The sequence below is a fragment of the Lissotriton vulgaris genome, chromosome 2_1, assembly GCF_964263255.1.
Source record: "Lissotriton vulgaris chromosome 2_1, aLisVul1.2, whole genome shotgun sequence".
NCBI lineage: Eukaryota > Metazoa > Chordata > Amphibia > Caudata > Salamandridae > Lissotriton > Lissotriton vulgaris.
In genome coordinates, this window is record NC_141687.1 from 1,683,168,056 (window position 1) to 1,683,189,664 (window position 21,609).

At 42.1% G+C, this 21,609-nt stretch overlaps 1 protein-coding gene across 2 annotated transcripts in view; it reads right to left on the reverse strand.

Moving 5' to 3' along the window:
- The window catches only part of LOC147733090 (uncharacterized), a 254,289-nt gene that overhangs the window by 226,744 nt on the left and 5,936 nt on the right, over positions 1–21,609 (reverse strand). The window contains exon 1 of one of the 2 annotated variants that reach the window (XM_086957639.1): positions 20,915–21,023. The exons of the other annotated variant lie outside the window; for it this stretch is intronic. The gene's annotated coding sequence lies outside the window, so the exon portion shown is untranslated. Of the gene's footprint in view, positions 1–20,914; positions 21,024–21,609 lie in introns of those variants that run through there. 2 annotated transcript variants of the gene reach the window in all.

A 21,609-nucleotide genomic window follows, 5' to 3' on the forward strand; every position in this document is an offset into this window, starting at 1 on the left:
ATGTGCTTACTTTAAACATGTAAGAAAAATAACGTGAAGAAATTTACTAGGATATCATTCTTAATGTACTTCTGTAACTAGGCTCAAGCTATGTTTTCTCTTGACTCTTGCTCATAGCTAAATAGATATTTATTTTGACTTTTACCTAGCACTGCCATTCTGCTAAAGAATGTGATGACTTCAAGAATATGTTCCTTTGCTTCATCACACCATATTAGATCATTCTAGTATAACAATAAACCTAGCTGTGGATTCATATTGAATAGACTGCTAGAATGAATATTCACTTAGATATATTTTATGTATGTTTAACCAGGAGATCATTTGTAGAATTGTTTCATTACATTTGACTAACACTTTGTATCCACAACGGGACACTAAAACGCTGCTATTAACCTAGGCAAGAAGGTTTTCATGAGAACTTTTCTCCCTGTATCGATATATACAGCATTTGTTTATCTATGTCCTTGCGTTAATGTTTACCCTGGGAATCAGAAAGAGAAGAAACGTATGTTGATGACACCATCGGATGAGCAGTTTTCATTGGAGAAGCGTATCATGCACCTGTAAATTTGTTTTCAATTATTGTATGATTCATATTATAAGGTATTCCTAGTTAGAGAGGAGAGGAGATCCCTTGTGACTCTACTACGGGATAGTCGCTCTGTCGTTGCTGGAAGCTACTGCTAACAGTGACATTACTTTCCTTTGTCTTGATTCTCTTTGATCAATGCTACTGCAATGATCATTTCACTGCCACTGATTTTTTCAGCAGTTGCTAGTGCAGCTGTGAGGAACTCTGCTGAGTTCCAGAACAACTCTTAATGAGAAGTTCTAGTCTTTAACTATGCTATGAAATCTTACTCTTTTCTAGAAGGACCCCTTCATTGGTTTCCTTTATATAGGGTAGGTTAAGTTTTTAGTTAGCTTAGTGACAAATTTCCTTTACAGAACACTTTGTTTGATTTATGCTGTCATGTTAGAATAGAAATTGTTTATGCTTATGCTGTTTCGAATTAAGTTAGCATTCGCTGCGCAATTTCCTATGTGGACGCCATCATAGGGGGTTTGAAACTGATTTAGTTAAATTCCGAGAAATGTTCCTCTAAAATGTTTGTTTCTGCCATGTTAGGCTTGTTTCAGTAATGAGCACATTGTTTATGTCAGCACATAGCTTTCTCAATAGATGGAGGCCCTCTCCCCCTTGTCTGGTGGCTGGCCAAGAATGGAACGACCTTGGACCGTGATACTTTGTATAAGATATGAGCTCTGAAACCATTTTTTCTGTATTTCACTGTTTTAGCTGCACCTGCTTGGAAAATCCCACAGTTACAAACCTTACATAATGTATCTTTATGCTTGTCGATTTCAGTCTTCTCTGCAGCACTCCTAGTGATTGGGCAAACCGGGCTCTGCTATGAGTGTATATTAATAAATAGCTATTGGTTTGTCTTCTCTACTGTCTGACTGACACTTCATTTGGTATTAAAGTCTGAGAGGTGGTCATTAGTGACCTGGGTAGCTCTAAACGGGTTACTTCCTTCAGACACTAATAAATCGTTTCCTCCTCATTTCTCTATTCTGGACTAACTGGGAAGAAGATGACTAAGCCATTCTAATACTTTAGGATAAATAAAGATTTTAGAAACTTTTACAACTTCTTGTCTTTGACAGCAGATATTGAGCCTGACAGTTGATGATATTTATGGCTTGTTCTTTTGTTTCTTGCTCCATTCGCAACAGTGTAGCAAAGGTCCATCCCCCGTGTCAAGCGCCATCTGGAGTCAAGGGTCTAAATTGTAAGTGGGAGTGTTTAGTTCAATACCCTATTTTTGCCAGTCCTTTAGGCTCTATTACTTACAACTGATTATGTGTGGAAATCGGGTTTCAGCAAATATTTATAATTTGCACATCAAGTAATGCAATCTGATATGTTTTGATGTTATTGAAATCTTTGTTTCCATTGCACTTCAGAGTTACTAAAAAGTGCTTTCCTTATCTGTTTTAAAATATTTGTACAGTTCATTTACAAGTTAGAAAAAAACAACATCCTTTCATTTCACACTCCTTGTACCCCAGCAGGATTACCAGACAGCTCAGTTTAAAGAATCCTCTTTCTTTACAGCAAAAGAAAGAAAAGTAGGATAAAATAAACAGCAATTTGTAAGAAGACATAATCTGACATTTGACCTGTGCCTTCTAAGGCACAGCTAATGTGGCAAAAAAGGTTTAAGTGCATCTCTGTTGCTCATGCTTTTTGAATGATCAGAACACCTGTTCAGCTCCAGCTCTCTCACCAGAAGAGCCGATAGGCCCCAAAAGTAGCTCACCCTCATCAAATCTGAGTGCAACAAAAGCAAGATTTTTCGAGGCCTGCCAGTCATCCAGAGCCCCTGCAAAAACAACAAGTGATGGACCGAATGTGGATCAATGTCACACATTCCCCCAGTCAAAAGATCTGGGCCCAAATCCATCGTTTTTTTGCACTCCACACCACCCTGGGTTAGACAATGGTGATATGCAAATCAGCTCTGACCCTGTTGCCCCATGGGAACAGTCCAGTCCGAACTACAAAAGCCATGTCCTTCCCAGAACGGAATCAAGCATCCGAGGACCGGACCGGTTTCGAGGTAACACCTCTCATCAGCCCGGCTAGCTTGACTCCAAGTGGTGTGGAGTGCCTGGGACCCACGTCTGGGCATCCCCAGCGCACTTAGGGCGGCAATTGCAAAAACAACAAGTGATGGACCGAATGTGGATCAATGTCACACATTCCCCCAGTCAAAAGATCTGGGCCCAAATCCATCGTTTTTTTGCACTCCACACCACCCTGAGTTAGACAATGGCGATATGCAAATCAGCTCTGACCCTGTTGCCCCATGGGAACAGTCCAGTCCGAACTACAAAAGCCATGTCCTTCCCAGAACGGAATCAAGCATCCGAGGACCGGACCGGTTTCGAGGTAACACCTCTCATCAGCCCGGCTAGCTTGACTCCAAGTGGTGTGGAGTGCCTGGGCAAAAGAAAGAAAAGTAGGATAAAATAAACAGCAATTTGTAAGAAGACATAATCTGACATTTGACCTGTGCCTTCTAAGGCACAGCTAATGTGGCAAAAAAGGTTTAAGTGCATCTCTGTTGCTCATGCTTTTTGAATGATCAGAACACCTGTTCAGCTCCAGCTCTCTCACCAGAAGGGCCGATAGGCCCCAAAAGTAGCTCACCCTCATCAAATCTGAGTGCAACAAAAGCAAGATTTTTCGAGGCCTGCCAGGCATCCAGAGCCCAGCAAATGGGCCGCTAAAGGAAGAAAAGAAACTTAAACCAAAAACAACTTTGTGCGATTCTCACTTTGTGAAACTTGTTAATTTTGTTTTTTTAATTACAAATCCTTTAATTGCTTCACTTTGCAGCTTCACAATTCCCTGAAGTACAGTTTAAGAATGTAGGCTAAGGCAACATTTGCTTAATTTCCTTTGTTGAAGTAAGCAAAATGCTCAAAAAATATTCTGAAATATATCTAATTATGCCAAATGTTCGTCCGGCAATGTGTGAGATGTTCTAGTGCAAAATGCATCCTCATGTCCATTTTCACCAGGTGGAAGCATTTTGAGCTCAAAAACAGTGCAAAATCATGTATTACTGGAGAAACACGTTTCCTTACGCACTGTTTGTTAACGTCTTCTCATGTTCCCGCAATAAGATTTTCCTAAGAATGAACTATCACTCGAGCAACATGGGAAATTGGCATAATCTCGGGCATTTCGAATAATAGTTGAAATACAAAAGGCCGGAAATTACACAAGATTACGACAGCAAAACAACATTTCTCCCGGCCTCCTTAAGATTCAGGTCCACACTAGGTGGCCCATTATGATGTCGGGCGGATTGCCCCTGCCAGGCTGGCGGTAGCCACTGCCAGCCTGGCGGGGGCAATCCGCCCAACATCCACACTCGTTTTCCCCCCGCCATATTAGTATGGCGGGGGGAAATCGGCGGACGGAAAGACCGTCCGCCGCTTTTCCGCCCCGGTTGCATTGCGGCCGGGGCAGAAAAGGAATAATATGGTGGCGGTGTCTATCAGACACCGTCAGCCGTATTATGATGGTTGTCTTTAGGTGCCTTTCCGCGGTGGCGATGCCGCCACGGAAAGGCATGCGGTCTTCACTCTGGGGGCCCAAGTATAGGGGGTGCACACGGGGAGTACCTGTGATACCCCCCTTCATTTGCATTAACAAAGCAGCAAGCACCGCGCGTTGCCTGCCGCTTTGTTAATTGAAATGCTGAAATGCATATTTAGCATTGTGGCGGGTGGTGTAGAGAGCACCGCCCGCCACAATGCTAAAAATGCAGGATGTGCCCGCCACTGTGGCGGACACATCCTAATACCCCCCATGGGACCTCCGCCCTTATGTCGGGCGGTCCCGAATTCCGACAGGATGGCGGGTGGACAAAGTCCACCCGTCATCCTAATGACCCCCCAGTTGCCAAACTAAATATACTGTTTCAAAATCCTCCTTTTTGATGATACTATTCATGCGACTGGGCCACATCTTGTACATTAAATTCCTTTTGTCAGAATCCCAGTTGCATTAGGAAGTATATAAAATAGAATCTACACAAGAATTGTTTAAAGTTTAATGTAAATATTAAATGACAATAGTTAATATATTTTAATTGATATTTATTGGAAAAAGGATGTTCTTTAAAGGACATATTAATCGTTCCTTTGACCTCTTCTCTCCCAGGAATATCCTCACTATTTTCCGCCTTCTGTCTCTCTTTCTTCCACTTTCCTCATATGCTCTAACTGATTGTGTATTTGTAAGGATATGCAAATCGATTGGAGTGTTCTTCTTTGTTGGCTCATTGTGTGTATGCTTGTGCACTTTTATATAGTTTAAAGATTGCTAATGAAACAATAAACACAGTTACAACACTGCTATCTGGTTGCTAACCAGATAGATGGTGACTCTTCTTCTAGGCATTTAAAGGTATGTTCGTCAGACTTCAAGGCAGAGTAGTGCACTGGCTCTAACTAGGTTTTGTACAACATTTGAGGCTGCACCACATTACTCATTAGCAGAAAAGGGCAAAATGGCAGCCATGCAGCTATAGTGGCAATTTAAATCGAGCAGATGCAGACTGGGACAGCCTTATGTCGTGGATCACAGAGGTCAGCAGAGGGATGGATGAGTTTATTTAAATTTGATATCGAGCATGAGAGTTCTGGTAGGAAAAGTTCTAATACCCAAAAAGAGTCATGCAGGAGAAAGACAAGGCGCACACAATTTAGACAGACTTGAAACTGGTCTGTCAACTCCAATAATATCTCTAATAATCGTAATGTCACACATGTCAACAGAAGAAAAGTATATAATTTGCAGGTACGTGTTGGAATGTGGAACCAAAGGGTGCAGCTCAGGCTTATGTTGCTTAGTTTAGAGAGTCCTTGTAAAAGAATGAAGAATTTGACATCAGCCAGCCCTTGTACTACTTGGGTGTATAATGATTCAAAGGCTGCTGGTATCTCCTCAAACAGTGCCTTGAAGGGCAGCTTCGGTATGAGAGAAACAAAAGTGGGGGCAGAACTGTATAGTAATATAATGATACTGAATATTACAAAAACAGAGGTCCTTCTTAAGTCACAGTAGTAAGTGTGTGGAGCAAATGCACAATGCACTTAGGTCTGCTTTCCGGCTGGCACATCTTAGATAATGTCCCAGTTTTTTAACTTTATGAAGCTTACAATGTTGGCTTAACAGTGGCAAAAAAAAGCAAAAGGATGTTGCCCTGAAGAATGTGAAGAGTGGCTGCTCAGTCTCCATCATCTCACATACATTAATTGAGCTGCAAGGGACCCCCTGAAGGTTTGTCCCTCCCCCCCTTGTACTTAATCAACATTTTCATGACAAACGGCGTTTACCATTAGGTAGAAACCAAGTAAAAAAAATGCATTAAGCACCATTTTCTTTTACAAGGTTTGAATGCCATTAACCTTGAAAATTGATTATTTCTGTAGCTTTTTCGTCATACATTGGATAGATCATTTAAATACTTCACATGTCCAGTCACAGAGTGCCATTTTACTGTTTCTAATAAGGTAGTAAAAGCACCGATTTTAAAGGAGCAGCTTGTTCCTCCACTCTCCGATCTCATTGCATATTTTATCTCCCTGTACCATTTGTTTCTTTACCTCCTTTTTTTCTTCCGCTCTCGTCATTCGTCCCATTTCTGTCCCATATTTCTTTCTTTTGGGGAATACATTAGAAATAGAAAAATTGCTACTGTAATCCAAGATGTTAGCTTTTGTCTGAGCTCCCTTTGTTTTTATTACAAATTGCAGTATTTTTTGTACTGGTTAAATGATATTAAAACATTCTCCTCTATCCAGGATGTCATAATTGCCTTACTTTATTTAATGAGTAATTATTTAATTACACAATATTAGGTGTCTTTTCTTTTCTTTTAATGGGTTTCTCCACTAAATTGGTTTATATTACGTTGTTTTTCTTTGATCTAACATTCTACACAGTTCGCCCAGTTCCAACCTGCAAATCTCAGAATGTGGAGGTAAAATCAAACAGGGGAAAACTGTTAAGCGCATTAATGTTTTATTCCCTTGGTGGATTTATTGATCCCACAATCTGCTGCAAGTAGGATGACCAATGCAAAAACCACAGTTGATGGACAGAATGCAAAACAATGTCATACATTCACCCCAATACAGAGATCTGGGACTAAATCCATCATGTTTTTGCACCCCACACCACCCCAGTTCAGACATGGCCATATGCAAATCAGTCTGAACCTGTGCCTCATGGCAACAGTCCAGCCCGAACTGCCAAGCCATGCCTTCCCTGGACCGGAAACAAGCTTCCGAGGACCGGTTTCTGTCATTCCAGCCATTTTCAGCCCGGCTTGCTTGAATCCATTGGTGTGGAGTGCATGGGACTCACGTCTGAGCATACCCATCCCACTCGGGGTGACAAATGCAAAAACCACAGTTGATGGACAGAATGCAGGACAATGTCATACATTCACCCCAGTACAGAAATCTGGGCCTAAATCCATAATTATTTTTTTTTTAATGTATGGGCTGAAGACGGCTGGAATGCCAGAAACTGGTCCTCGGAAGCTTGGATTTAGTCCTGCCCAACTCCCCATTAATCAAATGTCTACCTCCAACACAAGTAAAATGGACCGATCATTTCATCGTAGAATTTTACACCCCCCGCATTAGCACACCTCCCTCAGGCCCAATAGCCTTGCCGAGTAAACGTAGGCAATGGAACAAAATAACCCAAAATTCCTTCAAAGAGAGGTTTATAGAACCTTCCCTTGCGCCCACTGAAGACATTGAGGGGGCCCTGACTAAATTTGAAGGAGCGCTGGTGACAGCAGTGAATGATATTGCCCCCCTGAAACTCTTTAAACCACGCCCCGGCACATAAACAAGAAGTCTGGTTTTCTGAGCATTTAAGGTCCCTAAAAAAACTGCCAGGAAACTTGAAATGAAATGGAGATCATCCCACTTGGCCGATGATAAGAGCCGCTACTGGGAATCCCTCTCCACATACCATAAAGCCATTCGTATGGCTCGCAAAACACACATTGCGTCCCAACTCGAAGCTGCTGGAAATACTCCTAGGGTATTATATCAAATCCTGCAGTCTTTCATTAAACCGGTGGCCTGCGAGAGCTCAGAGTTTGCATCTCAGCAATTGTGTGATGATATCTCACGGTTTTTCACCAACAAAATAGATAAGATCTATGAGAAAATCATTAGCTCCAACCTGTCCTTTTGTGGAGATAATTCTGATCCATAAAGCAAAGAAGACCCTAACCCCACCACGCACACCCTAGGCACATTTCCCCCTATCTCATTAGAGTAGGTTGTATCTTTAACCTCACAAATCAAGAGCGGGTGTCCAGATGACACTATTCCAGCAAGAATTATGCCTATGCTTGGTACAGAATTAGGTCCTGGGGTTCAGAGGTTGGTAAATCTTTCCCTGAGCACAGGTGAGGTCCCCAGAGGGTGGAAAAAGGCTCTGATCAGACCCATTAGAACAAAACCCACAATTCCATGGACAGACCTGCCCAATCTTAGACCAATATCCCTGCTACCATTCCTAGGAAAAATCACAGAAAAACATGTGAACCGCCATCTATCCTTGTACATTGAACAGGCAGGAGGGCTGGATTATTCACAATCCGGCTTTAGGCCTAAACATAGCACAGAGTCAACCCTGATGTCAGTCAAAGACGACCTACATATGTATCAGGATAGGGGCCACTCTGTCACCCTGGTACTACTAGACTTGTTGGCGGCGTTCGACACAGTGTCACACAACATCTTGACAAGTCGACTGGAAAACATTGGTCTAGAGAACAAGGCTTTGACCTGGCTAAGAAGCTTCTTATCCAACCCCACCCAATGTGTCACCATAGGTGCCTATCTCTTGGTGGAGGTAGAGATTTCTAAAGGGGTGCCACAGGGCTCTTGTCCAAGCCCAACACTCTTTAACATCTATGTGGCACCCCTGGCTGGAATTATGTGAGCATATGGGTTCATCCCTGTGTCTTATGCGGATGACAGACAGCTCTTTTTTCCCTTTAAATCTCTCACCACCGAGATTAAGAACTCCTTCTCTCAGGGCATGAGAGCTGTGGCTCAGTGGATGTCATCAAACTGTCTGCAATGTAATGTAAGCAAGACCGAAGTTATGTTGTTCGGGGAGGCAAAGATCCTCTGGATCCCAGATTGGTGGCCACATGATCTGGAACCAGGTCCCGAACCCAAACAGATCGTAACAAACTTAGGAGTCCGCCTAGATCAGGAGCTCTCACTGAAACAACATAGCAATTACATTGTGGGCTCGTGCTTCCACGTAATTGTCTTGTTACGTAAAATATTCCCTATACTCCCAGACTCCGTCAGGAAAACATTGGTACAGGCCCTGGTCCTTAGCTGTATTGATTATTGTAACGGCCTGCTACTATCCGCAAACGTGGGAGTATTAGCCAAACTCCAAGTGATCCAGAATACTGCGGCCCGCCTGGTCTTAAATGCCCCCCCCCCCTCCCCCCGAACTGCGTCCAAACCTCTTCTGGCCAAATTACACTGGCTGTCGGTCCGGCAGAGGACGAAGTTTAAGACATGTTGTCTAATCCACAAAAGCTTAAACGGACTAGGTCCTGCATACCTGAAAAATAAATGTATACTCTACACACCTGCACGTTCCCTTAGATCAAGTAATCAATTCCTATTATGTGTGCCCCGCGCAAAGAAGGCCAGGCACGGAGGCAGAGCTCTTTCTGTGGTCGGTCCATCACTATGGAACAAGTTCCCTCTAGCTCTCAGACAGTGCTCAGAACATCTGCTGTTCAGAAAGCAACTCAAAACCTTTCTGTTCCAAAACTAATTATTTTCGTCTGGTTTCTCCTCTGACTGTGCTTTGCTGTGCTTCCTTGGGCGCAGAGATACTCCGCCGGGACTGGTCTGTGTAATGCAGCCTGTTAGGAACATGCAAAGTGCGTAAGAACTGTTTTGTCACTCCAAGCGGGCAGGAAAAACAGTTCATGCGCACTTTGGGAGTGCAAACCATTCCTCCCCCTGCGCTGTCAGCCATGCCCCACACTGCACACAGGCCACTGGCTCAATGGGAAAAATAAAATGACAATAACGATATGATGAGCTGCCACTGCAGAAAATGCATACTTGTACGAAAAAAGCTGTCTATACCGACATATGTAGGTTGGAAACAGCCAGAAAAACTGCTTGGGAAAACACTACAACTGTGCAATAACAGAATTGCCAGCTGATGTTACCTGGCAGTTCAGTTTGAGCGGATAACTGTTGTCTGCAATGTATATTTCATGCAGAGCTATTTTGGATATATGAGAACTACAGGGCATATTTATGGGAATATTGGCGCAGGGCTTTTAAAAAGTACTCCCAGATGATATGTGGTGCCAGTAATTTAAGAGTAAAGCCCTCATTTATGGAATTTTGGCATAGGACAGCACAGCAAGGCACTTTGCTGTGCTGCCCTATGCCAAATTGAAAGGGCATGAATGTATTGTATTTAAGCAATACAATACGTTCCTGTCCTTTCTCCCTGCATTGGTGCTGCTTCAGTAGCTTCGCACCAAGGGTGCCAGGGTGCCTTCATTGCGTTTAGGATTGTTTTTTTGCAGAAAGGGACACCTTCTTGAACACAAACAATCCTAACAGGCATGTTGCTCTTTCTGTTTGTGCTGCAGAATGCTGTATACATAGAAAGAGGAAAAAGCAAGGAGAAATAAATATATTTTCTCTTCCTTAGGCCTCAACTCGAGAGGTGTACAGATTTGGCACTTCCTCAGGATTACATGATTTTGTAAATCTGGGGCAGAATCAAATTCCATGGTTATTGCACCCATGGAACGCCTCCTGGGGCAGAGTGAGGCGACAGTGTTTTGCACTGCATCACCATACTGAAGGTTTATGAGGCCACTCAAAGTCATGCAGGGTGGCTTTGCATTGCTTCATGTATTGGATTGAGACACCTGTGTCACACATACACCACTTTACATAGTGCAACAGTGACACAGGGCTCTCATAAGTAAGTCTCTAAGGGTATAGGACTGCCCTCGCTGTTGCATTAGAAATTAATACGTTCAACTGGGTGTGGCCAAAGCAAACTAGGCGTTCAGATGGTTAATCGTTCTGACTTCAGTTCATTGTAGTACACATGATGAGCCTATGCTGTACATGAAAAAAGTGATTAATAATAGCTGAAAAGACATCAGCTTTAATGGAGCAGGTTCACGGACCTCTCTCCTGTTCTGTGAGTAGTGAAGGCACAATGTATGGCCAGTCAGTCTAATGTTCCCTGGTTAGTTTCTTAATCTCTATGGCCATGATTATGGCTTTAAGCAGTGACCACCAAAAGCAATTTTGTTTTAGATAGGCAGAATGCAGTACACATGGAAAGAGGAATAAATGAGGATAAATACAGTTATTTCTTCTCATTAGAGCTTAATTTGGGAGACGTAATGTTTTGGCATCTCCCCAGGTTTACATGGCTTTGTAAATCTGGGGGAAGCATTAAAAAATCTATGGGTGTTGTATGGGAACACCCACCATAACGCCCATGGAAAACCTCTTGAGCGCAGAGTAAGGCAACGAAGTGATTTGTGCTGCCTTGCCTTACTCCATATCTAGAGTGGCTTTGCGTGGCCTCATAGATCATATATATGATTTCAAGGTTTACGCTGCCGGAGCATCACATAAAGTGACACTCTGGCTGTGCAAGGGGCTCATAAAACTGCCCAGCAGACTTCATATGGGCAAATTTTCCATGTCTCTCCCGGAAAATGTTTCGCTTGCTAATTGCTGTAGTAGCGTTTAAGCACACTCAAAAAGAGTTGCAAAAACAGTTTCACATAGTATTCCTCGTATGCACTGCAAATTGAATAACTGAATGCAAAAGACACCCCAATATCTTTCACAAATGCTATCTGTACCAGAATGTTTTTCACCCATTACTAACGCAACTTAGGTTAAAATGCACCAGTTACAGCATTTAGTCGACTTTACATGAAACACTGATCAGCAATTGTAGGTCGAGCATGAAGACTCTCTCTCTAGTATTCATTTGGGGTGGGGCCCCTGTTATTACCTTTTGATGTAGTGCAGCTCAGCAAGGCACCTTGATGTGCTACCCTGCGCCAGAGTGAATGGGCAGGAATGCACAATAGTTATGTAATATGGTGCATTCCTGTAATTTCTGCCTACACTAGGGCTGCTTTGGCAGACTAGCACCAATGTAAGCACCCTTGAACCATGGTGTAAGGGTGTCTCCAAATCAGGCAGGAAAGGGTGCCTTCCTGCACCAAAACAATCATACAGGGCATTTTCCTCTTTCTATGTATGCTGCAGAATGCAGCACATGTGGAAAGAGGAAAACATGAGGAGATATGAGCATATTTCTCCTTGTTATGCTTAACCTTGGGAGGCATACAGATTTGATGCTTCCCCAGGTCTACATCACTTTGAAAATCTGGGCCAGCATCAAATTTCATGGTTGTTGCATTGGAAAACCCACTGCAAAACCGATGGACCACCTCTTGGGCACAGAGTTATAATTTCTGCCATGTCGCTTACTCATGATTTTTTAGGTCACTCAAAGCCACCTAGGGTGGATTTGCATGGCTTCATAAATCTTTATGAGAGCCTTGTATCATGCATGTACCACTCTGCATGGTGAAAAAGTGACACAGGGCTTTCATAAATAAGCCACTCAGCTTACATCATGCTCACCGAGTTCTCAAATAATTCAAATCTCTGGTAACTCATCACCCCTCGGCTGATCTTCCAAACTGATAGGCAAGGGATTAGAGAGGTTAAAAATATGCTACATCCAGTTAAGACAGGTCGGGGTGAAGATGGGTGGTTGTTCTCTGCAGATTTACTTGAGAAATTATCAGTGCTTGAGGTAAGCTGCGGATGTAATAAATGACAGTGCATTTTTTTAATTTATCATGGTAACAGCCATGTGATCAAAGTGATTGCTATACTGAAGTATGTTTAATCTTTAACTCCCAGTTGTGGTGTGTTTTAAACATTCTTAAAATGTGTCACAAGTATTATTTGCCCAAATATCTCCAGTTCCAGGGGCATAGCTATCATTGGCACAGCAGGTCCAGTGGCAACGGGTCCCAGAGCCCTGAAGGGCAATTGAACCCTGATAATTGTGGTATTTTACTATCCCAACGGCAGTCATAGGGATGATTTCCCTTGTTTGTATGACACTTGCTATTCTGCTATCAAAAACCTCATATCCATGATCTCTAGCCGGAACACCTGCTCACCAACTGGGACCTCCAAACCACACAAGACACTATATCCATCATGGACTGCATGTACTAAGGAGCACCCATAGACCCCTGCCCCACCATATCTTCAACCTCAGAAGAAAGACAATCAGCAACAAGCTCAGGAAAGTCATGAACACCTCCATCACCTCAGTCTATTTCCCTGGGAGCTGGAAACACGCTAAAGTGAGACCCCTCCAGAAAAAACATCTGCCGGCCAGCCGAACCGAGAAAGTACTGGCCCATCTCCCGGCTTTCCTATCCAGAAAAGGTCCTTGAGAAAGAGCTCAACCAGCAACTCACCCAACACCTAGCAACCCACATGCTCCTGGACCCCTTCCAATCTGGATTGTGAGCTAACCACAACATGGAAATAGCCCTAGTCGTAGCCACCGACGACATAAGGGCTCTTGTGGACCATGGATAAACAGCAGTCCTTATCCTCTTGGACCTATCAACCACATTTGACACTGTCTCCCATCACATTCTTCTTAACAGACTCCACTGCATCGGGACCCAGAGAGACTCCCTCAAATAGATTACCTGACCGGTAGAACCCAGAGTTCCTGTCTCCCACCGTTCAACGCAGAGCCCAAGAAGATCATCTCCGGAGTGCCCCAAGGAACATCCACCAGTCCCAACTTCTTCATTCCCTGCATGACCACCCTGGTGGAGACTGTCAGCTCGCAGAGAATCAACATCATCTCCTATGCCAAAGACACCCAACTCATCCTTCGACTGTCCGAAGACCCCTCCACCACCAAAGCCAACTTCCACAGATGATGATGAACATCACTGACTGGAATGACCCACATAACACGCCACCCCAATAAACTTCACTGGCTACAGATCCAGAAGAGATGCCACTTCAAAATGCTCACCCACACTTATAAGGCCCTGCACAATGAAGGACCAGCAGACATCAACAAACGTGACTGACTATAGAGGGCGGAAGTGGGATATCAGAGTGACTATTCTTCACTCCAAGTTAAGCAACATTGGTGAGCACTTTGGATTGTAGGACGGAGTGGGGTCAGATTTACTATTCCTAATCCAAATTTGGCAAAACTAGGGAAAGCACTGGACTCTATGAATTACTATTGTCACTCTAAACTAAGCAATTTTGCAGAAAGTGTTAGACTCCGGGGCAAGGGTGTTCTGATTTACTATTCATACTCCAAACTAAGCAACACTGAGGAAAGCATTGGACACAGGTAGGGCAGATTTAAAATTGCAAGGCCAAATGATTATAATTTTATATAAATAGTGGAGGGTAAAAAATAAATAATTTACTATGAGTGAAAAGCATGAAAAAAAGAATTTTAAAAATAGAAACTCACATGTTTAAGAACATTTTGATACCCCCACTCAAAATTTCCATTAAACGCCCCAAACTTTTTTTTCACATTTAAAATTATATTTACAAACAGCAGTATATTAACCATACAAAACACTTACAAAATCCAAACACCTGAAATAAAACATAAATCAAAATATTAAATTCATAATCATTATAATGTACAACTCAAAGTATACATTTAAAAAAATTATAAGAAAATAATTTAAAATACTACCCTCCCTAAACCCGTACAAATGCCAAAGACTCGAAATGAAATCTGTTTAAAAATTTAACATTTACACTGTTTCTAATTTGGAATACAATAAATGAGTTAAAAATAATTAAACAGTAAAAACCGAAGAACCTGAAAAAATAACTTAATGTTTTTCACTACTTAAAAAATATATACACATTTTTAAAAAGTTTTCAAATAAAATGCTAATTACCCACCCAGAAGCCTAATAAAAGCTAAGAACCAGAAATAATATATAATTTCAAAATCAAAAATATAATTAACAAAATCAAAAATATATCTTCTTAAATCATTATCCATCCAGAACCCTATAAAACCCAACAACCCAACAACTTTAGTATAACAAATTTTATTTGCCACAAAATATTTATAAAAAATTTACAAAAAACACATACATATAAGACAACTCAAAGTAAATTTAAAAAAAAACTAGTTCCAAAATTTTTACATAAAACACACCAAAATTAATGCTAAACACAGTGATATTAAAGTAAACGATATTTAACACATGCATATATTGTTTCAAAAGAAAATGATACACTTACTAAGAACATTCAATTCTTCTATATACTGCTGCTACCCATGATATTCTGGTTTCACTATTTGGTACCGTCGATATAGTAATTTCATACTTTTGCACTGTCCTCTATGATTTTGCTTCTGCCTTGGTACCCTGTAAATCAAAGTTAATTTGGGAACCTTTCAGATTCTTGATCATTCCTTATTCGTATTTAACTACATCTGAATTTAACAGTATTCTAACTACTTATAAACTACTTATAAAGTGTAATTGTGTTCAATCATTTTTTAAGGACAATGAAACACTGATAACGATACAGGGTCCTACCCAAATGCTCCTACCCTCCCCTAAACCCTAAAACACCCTTACCATCCACTATCTTTACCCACCCCTAAATTGTCAAAAACCTTGCCAGCCAGTATCACCAACCACGCCTAAATCCTAAAAGCATGCCCACCAGCCAATACCTTACTCACCCCAAGCCCTGAAGACACCCTTACCAGCCAATGCCTCTACCTACCACTAAACCTTAAAAACGACCCTTACCACCCAGCATCCCTACCAACCCCTAAACCCTAAAAACACCCTTTCCACCCTATACTTTTCACCCACCCTGAACCCTACATACATTCACCTACATACATTCACCCAGTACCTTTACCCACTCCTAAGCCCTAAAAATACCATCCCCACCCAATACCCCTACCCACTCTGAATCCTAAAACCACTCCTACTACCCTATATCCTTACTCACCCCTTAACCCTAAAAACACCTTTACTACCCAATACCGTTATCCACCCATAAACCCTAAAAACGTCCTTACCCCCAAAATTCTTAACTACCATTAAACACTAAACACATCCTTATCATCCTATTCCCCTACCCACTCCTAAACTGTAAATACACCCTTACTACCAAATCTCTTATAACCCCCATGACCCTAAAAACACTATTACTGGCCAGTGCTTCTACCCTACCCAAAACTCTAAATGCACCCTTACACCCAATACCCCTACCCATACATACCCACCCCTAATCCCTCAAACAACCTTTACCACTAATTACCCGTACCCACCCCTAAATCCTAAAACCACCCTTACCACAAAATACCTTACTCACCCCTTAACCGTAAAAACATCCTTGCCTCCCAATACCTCTACCTATCACTAAACCTTAAAAAATACCATTATCACCCTATATTTTCACCCACCCCTAAACCCTAAAAATACCATGTGCACCCAACACTCCTACCCACCCCTATACCCTATAAACATCTTTCCAACCCAAAAACCTTATCCACCCCTGAACCCTGAAAGCACCCTTACTTTTAAAAATCCCATTACCACCCAAAGCTCCTACCCACTGCTAAACCCTAAAAATACTCTTACCACCCAATAACCTTTACCCACCCCAGAGCAAAACCCTCAAAATACACTTTGCAGCACAATACCCCGACCCATAACAAAGCCATAAAAATACCCTTGCCACACTATAAACCTACCCACCACTAACCCCTAAAAACACCCTTACCACCAAATACCCTTACTCTCCCCTAAACCCTAAAAAAACCTTACCACCCTATAGCCTCAATCCCCCCTAAACCCTAAAAAACACTCTTAAACCCAATCCCCTACCAACCCCAAAATGAAGGGAGAGATTCTGGAAACCTGCAGAGTGGGCGATTAGCGCTTCTCTAAGAAGCAAGAGGTATTGTGACAAGAAGAAGCTCCAGGGAACACACAGAGCAACCATGTCACTGGAGGGTACATATAAAAAACATGGTCGGACTTTCTTGACAGGCAAGGCCCTTGCCTATGCGAGAGGCACCAGTGTCTGGACGGCACTTGTCCCATTCTTCCCCAACTTTCCATCATTAGCTTGTCCCACGAGCTGGGCCTGAGCAGCCTGTGGTATTTTACTCTACTTAATGTTTAGTGTTTCCTTTGTATCCTGTGCCCAGCTCCTCATCATTGTGTAAGTGATGTCATGGATGTTGTTCTTTGATTCAACAGTGTGCCTGCTGCCTGCGTGTATTTTGAAACAAGACAGCTACAGCAAACTTGATGAAAAGGCACAGAGACCATTGACCCGGTGGCAAGTGGGCGTTTGACTGGGGCTTTTTACTTTATCTCTATCAAAGTACACTGCTTAAACCTGCAGTCTCCTCATGCAAGAAGGGAATTTTGTACCTACCTTTTGTGTCTGCCTAAATTTCAACTGCATGTTGGCTATGTGAATACTGGGCCCACAGTGTGGCGGTGTAAAAGCAGACAGCAGCACTTTGTTGATCTTTACATGTGCTGGCTCCTTTCATTTGTTTGTTTTAGAAACAAGAAGAGTGGCATGTAAGAAATGTATGATGCTGTTTAATAAGCTACTGGTGAGCCCTGGTGACAGTCTGTAAGTACTTCTTGCCCTTTACACTGTATGTTTAAATTTGAAAACAGCATTTTAAAGCTAACTTTGAAATTGAAGGAACCATGGGCCTCATTTACGAGAAGTGGCGCGTCCCTGGTTGAAAGCAGCGCTACATAATGACGCATCATGTCACAGGGAAGGACAGTTAGGTCAGTATTTCTGACGTATCTGTCAGTGCAAAAAGTGTTGCATTGCTGGAGTTGTGTAAGAAGCCTGACGCAACTCCAGCAATGTTCCTTTCACATGGACTAAGCCCCATGTGAAAGGCCCTGCATCAGCCTTACGCCTGCCATGAGGCAGGTGTAAGGTTATGACGCATTGGCGTCCTAGAAGTGGCGCAGCGAAATCTCATAGATTTCGCTGCGCCACTCCTACGACCCTTTCTTGTGGGAGTACGCCCACCCTGCATATATTATACCTAGCGCAGGTATAATGTAGCGCAGGGGTTTATGAAGTGATGCATCTACCTAGATGCATCACTTAGTAAATATGGCGCAACATGGCACATTTTTTACGCCACTGGTGGGTGGCGCAAAAGTGACGCAGGGCTCCTAAATAAGCCCCTATGTGTTTTTTTAGTTCAAGCCTTTCAACTTTACGCTTCAAAATGTGATATTTGAAATTATCTGTGCCTCACCTGAGTCCTGCAATTACATGACAACGCAATGTTTGTTTCCATGTTCATTCCTGGTGCATACATCTGCGCTTCTCTCTAAGTGTTCTTTGCTCAAGCTGCAAGAACTACAAGAGTTTGTAGTGACGTAGTTGGAATGTAGGCAATTCAGCTGTGTGTGAGGCACAGAGGGGCATATTATCAAGACAGGCGATAAAATATGGCCGTTTTAGCAGCAGACAACTGCGCGTAAAATGGCTATAATAGGCATGATAATATGCTCTATAGAATTCCAATTGAAGCCCATGTTAGAAGTCCTTCACATTTAACATGGCCTTCAAGTGGAATTCCATAGAGCATATTATCAAGCCCATTATCGCCATTTTAGGTGCAGTTTTCTGCCGCTAAAACGGCGATAATTTTATCGCCTGTCTTGATAATATGCCCCAGAGTTCTTTCTGTGCCTTCTAGGTTATGTGGGCACAAATCAATGGTAGTCTGTGAACCTTCAGTTTCCCTTGACGACACATCTTACCAGGATCTACGGAATGTTGCTGTGCACTTTATTTGCTCTCACCACTTCAAGCAGTAGTAACTTAGCCTTCTGAAGGACATTGTTGAAAAAGAAGAATATCTTCTTTGAGGGACGTGTACTCCGCATGCAGAACCCTCATGCACACAGCTTTGATATCAACATTTAAAAAGGAAACTGGTACTCTGGCTTACTTTAAATGTCATTTGAAATCATAACCTGTATTTTGCTTTTACAGAGGATAAGCACATTTCGTAGGGTAGTTATCTTAACTCAGACTCTTGGGAAGTATTTTGAGTGCTATTTTGATTTTCTTCCTAATTTTTCCTGCATGCGTTTGAATCCTTTCTTAACTTTGCTTTTCTTGCCATTTCTGACATGGTGACATGCTTCACAAATTGACATGACTGTGCATACTTTTGCATTACCTGCATGTTATACCTGGATTCTACTTACTTACCCACTTACTTGTTTTCAACATGTTTTTTTACCGATGATGTTTTTGTATTGCCACTTGTACTTTACGTACTTTTATTAGTGCTGGGATTTCGATATTGCATCCCAAACTATTCATACTGTTGCTGGTTCTGGGGCAGTGTTCTTGTTATTGAATATTTATTTACCTTGTATGATTTATTCATGGAGTTGGAAGATATTGATTCCTATTTAATTGTATTTATGGTGGTGAGCATGATTTTGAACTCAAACCGTTTTTGGATGGGGCATATTGTGATCCCCAACTCTTTCTTGAATTTAGTTGATGAGCAGATTGTTGCGCTGAAACTATGCTTGAATTGACTGGTGTTGAGGGTGATATTGAGCTCAAACTTTTTATGATGGGGGCACTTGCACCCCTAACTTTTCGTATATTTATACGTGGTGGGCATTTTTCTGTTGTGCTCAAACCTTTTCTGATTGGTGGTGGGCTTTACTTTACTTGAATGCTCAAACCATATTGAGGGGGCATTTTGACACCCGAAAGTTAGTGAGTTTTTTTGTTGACATGCATTTCGTTGTTTAATTCTTACTTTGTCATGGGTCATGTTTTTGGGCCTAAACCTTTGCTGGGTTATTTTTCTACCTCATTGCATTTACTTGTTATGGGCTTTTCCACCCATTGGTGGGAGGGTTTACTTTACTTTACTTGTATGTTCAAACCATATTGAGGCAGTACTTTGGTTCCCCAATTGCATTTTGTGATGTGCAGCTTGTTGCACAATTTTTGCTAGGGTCACTTTTGTGGGCTCAACCCTATATTCTGGGTTATGTTCCTACTTCTGCTTCTTTGCTTGTACTTGTGATGGGCATTTGTGCCCAAATTTATTATTTATTTACTTTTTAATAAGTGCATTTTTGGCACCCTTGTTCTGCACCACTCTTTACTTGGGCATATGTGTTCTCTCTTTTTGGGGCACATTTATTTATTTGTATTAAAAGGAGTGTGTGTGTCTGTTGTTCTGTGTTCTTTCTTGTAGCTTTCTTTCCCAGAACATTATGTTGCATCTTTTGGGGCACATTTATTACCATTTTATGAAGGGGAGAGTGTGGTTTTTGCTGGTGTGTTATTTCGCTCTGTATTTCCTCTCCTTTTACTTATTTCTTTTTATTTCCATCCTATATGCTCTATTGTTTGTTATTGTCTCCTTAAAGTAGGAACGTGTGTAGTATCTTGCTCTTCTTAATGTTTAGTCATTCCTTTGTATTCTGTGCCCTGCTGCTCAGCCATTGTGTGAGTGATGTCATTGAATGATCCTGTGTGTCTGGTGAAGTGAAATGTCAGTTGGTGTATGTGGGCTGAGCAGCTGGGATGCTGCTCCCAGTGGGGCTACTGCTACAACTATCTCATAAGCTAAAATGTCATGTAACTATATACTCCTGAATGAACTGAAGAATAAACTACTGTTTGGATTAACCATCAACTCTGCCTACCATCCTTCTTAATTTATTACACAGCCCTTTCCCTCTCTGCCCCCAGCATCTCAGGAGATGTCTAGAAATTCTCAAGAGGAATTCTAACCCTTTGTGTGGCTTGTCCAAGGATAGTTCAGGTCCTTTCCTGACATTTCCAGAAATTAGTAGGAAAATGATGATGCATGAACTTCAAAGTAGGAGCACTCCGTTTGGAGCCAGGAATCACAAGCGGTCAGTCACACTTTATGAACTTTGATGAGTCACTTTATTAACAGCGGAGTGCTTTGTAGCCCAAGCAATGGACTTAGTATCCAAAGTCATGGCTCATTGACTTTGAACTATGCCATGAAATATATATTACGGCTAGTACATAATGTAGAAGCAGTTACTTACTTTATGACATACAGTACTGTGCCTCCCCCTCCTCTCTCTTAGCACTCGACCCACCCGCTCCCCCATCTTACCTTATTAGTAATAGTATCTCATAGGGGATCTTGATGGATTCAGATGAGATATAACTGTGGCTTGCAGAGTGAAGCTTGAACTGAGGTGTTGGCTGTTTCTCATTTCGGATCCGCACTGCTCTGACGCATGGAGTCTAAGATTGGCTGACAAAAAACAGCCAGGCAACTGCTTGGAATTACCTCTGGGGCAGCCAACACCCAAACAGAAGGTGCTACCTGTGAGCTTGGCATTTTTGTTTGGTGCTTGTCATGGAGGAGCTGCCCTTTGTACAAAAATAGGTGCCTTTTAGAAGGTTTGCATGCATGTCTCATCAGGGGGATATTAATTTCGCCGGCAGAGTGGAAATAATTTTAGCAATTCGGTGTTACAAGAGTATTGCAGAATTACTAAATTCTGCTGGCAGAACTAAAAATTCACCTGCCCCTTAAGATAACCCTTAGCAGCCAATGCCCTTACCCTCCCCTCAACCCTAAAAATACTGTTAACTCTCAATGCCCCTAACCACCCCTAAACCATTAAACACCCTTACCATTCAATATTTCTACCCACCCAAAACCCTAAAAACACCCTTACCAGCCAATACCCTCACCCACCCCTGAACCTGAAAAACACCCTTACCACGCAATATGCCTACCCATTCATAAACACTCCAAAAGAAAACGTTCCACTCAATGCCTCTACCAGCCAGTAGATC